Here is a 2,717-nt window from a genome sequence, read left to right as displayed (position 1 = left end):
GTGACTACATAACTGTCCATAAATATGCAGCTTAGATCTCAAACTGAGGACAACTGTGTTGTAAATTATGAGATATTCATGTCCTGAAGAAGTGAATGACACCTGCGAAACATGTGGATGTATTGAGTACTCGAAAAAACTGCTGTACATGTTCAAATTTTTTTTCTTTCTTTAACCACTTGCCGACCACCTGCCATCATTATGCAGCGGCGAGCCGTCGTAGCTGTACATTGGCTCTCTAAAGCGGGATAGCAGGTGCACGCTCGCTGCACTGTGGGGGTGTGGATGCTCATGGCCGGCAGTCGTGATGACCGCCGGCCATGCATGATTGAGGGCACGAGAGGCAGAACAGGGACATGTGTGTGTAAAACACACAAATCCCTGTTCTGTGAGGAGAAGAGAGGCAGATCGTGAGTTCCTAATAGCTAGGAACAACAATCCTATAGTCAGTCCCCCCCCCCACAGTTAGAACACACACTGGGGAAGGCAGTTAACCCCTTGATTGTCCCTTAGTGTTAACCCCTTCCCTGCTAGTGACATTTACACAGTAATCAGTGCATTTTTATAGCACCGATTGCTGTATAATTGTCAATTGTGCCAAAAGTGTCCGATTTGTCTGCCATAATGTCACAGTCCCGATGAAAATCGCAGATCGCTGCCATTACTAGTAATAAAAAAATAATAATAATAAATATGCCATAAATCTATCCCCTATTTTGTAGACGCTATAACCTTTTGCGAAAATCAATCAATATACGCGTATTGCAATTTTTATTACTAAAAATATGTAGAAGAATACATATCAACCTAAACTGAGGAAAAAAATAACCTTTAAAAAAAATAAATAAAATGGGATATTTATTATAGCAAAAAGTACAAAATATTGTTTTTTTTTTCAAAATTGTCGCTCTTTTTTGTTCATAGCGCAAAAAATAAAAAACACAGTGATGATCAAATACCATCAGGAGAAAGCTCTATTGGTGAGAAAAAAAGGACGTCAATTTTGTTTGGCTACAGCATCGCACGACCGCGCAGTTGTCAGTTAAAGTGACGCAGTGCCGTATCGCAAAACATGGCCTGGTCATTGAGCATCAAAATCTCCCGGGGCTGAAGTGGTTAAGGAGGTTTGGCAGGCTTCCAGACTTTGTAACCAAATATTAACCTCCCTGGTGGTATGATTAGTTCTGGTTTTAGGTGCTGAAAGCGGTAAAATTATTTTGCATGGAAATTTGGCGTTTTATATTGTAGTCCTGTAATTCTTAGGAATAACTCTCTTAAATCTGTTCAAACCAGAGTCTAGCAGACATCCCGGGTATGATAAAGTTTATAATATAATAAATAATAATAAAAATTATTCAATAATGTAATCAAATCCAAAAACACTGAAATTTGCTCATTTGCAGAATTGTCGCTGTCATTAGATTTAGTGTTTGATGATGAATTTCCCCACAAATCGCTATCCCTCAATTCTGCAAGTGATTCTAATTTATTATCGCTGTTTTCTAGTTGGTCTAAAATCACTTTTGACATAAAGGGACACTTTCTGGTTGCTATGAACAATCTCCAAATTCCAGGCAGAAAAAACAGTATTTATAATATAAAAGTGCATGCAGGGCACTGCACAGATCACTAGGGACAAAGGGGGTGTGTAATGTTTTTATACAGTACTGTAATCTGTAAGATTACAGTACTGTGTGTGTTTTGTGTGTTTTAACTTTTTTGAATATGGCACCGATCTCCGCTCCCGTGCGCCGTAACGTCACAGGGAACGGAGATCGGCGGCCCTCGGGCACTGTGTGAATCGAGCGGAGGAGCTCGATCACACAGCGCGGAGGACATCGCTGGATCCAGGGGACAAGGTAAGTAAGTCTACCTGTATCCTCCCTGTATCAAGCGATGTGATCCCGAGTCTGGCTCGGGTTACCGCTTATGATAGTAAAATCCTAACCCGAGCCAGACTCGGGATTACCGCAAGGGAGGTTAATCTTTGTATGGTCTAATAAATGGTTAATTCTTTGTGACTGGGTCATGAGATATTTAGTGCAAGTACTGATCTGCATGACAACCCCTTTTTTCATTTGGGAAATTTTTGTGCAAATACTTTGGCCTAACCAGAACTACCATCATTTATTTTTTTCCTCTGTTGTTAAGCAACATTTTATTTCCCGTAAGGTGAAATATTTAGCTCAAGGAAACAAGATGAACTTACTGGAACTACAATACCACATGATGAATGATGTATGTTCTATAAAAGTTGACCTCACATACAGGAAGCATATACAGTATTTTTTATACTGCTTTTAACATACCATTTTGTGTAATAACTCTTTGTAAATAATAACTGTGTATATATGCAAAACTACATGCATAAAAAACATGTAGACCTTAGCTCAATGCAGAAAAATAACTTATGTTACACCCCAGATTGAAATGGCATGATGCCTTCTGTGGTGTTCTGTAACCCAAAGAGGCCAACTGAAAATCAGTTCACAAAAGTACTTAATACTTTTATAAAACAAAGCTTTGCAACCCACAGCTACCTATGTCCAGTTTAGGTTACATTCATTTAAATTTTAAGTGTATTTCCCCTGATTACACCCTTGGCCTGAGCGTGATGACCCCTACTTACTTCACTAATGCCACTAGAGCTAGAGAGTTCTAAAAACCAAGCCCTACTACTCCTCACATATGGTAAAAAATCTTGTGTCATCAAAGGT

The sequence above is a fragment of the Lithobates pipiens genome, unplaced genomic scaffold (genome assembly GCF_037356315.1).
Source record: "Lithobates pipiens isolate NorthernLeopardFrog02 unplaced genomic scaffold, aLitPip1_a1.2 Scaffold_13, whole genome shotgun sequence".
Taxonomy (NCBI): Eukaryota; Metazoa; Chordata; class Amphibia; order Anura; family Ranidae; genus Lithobates; species Lithobates pipiens.
Note: the sequence above shows the minus strand (reverse complement) of the source record.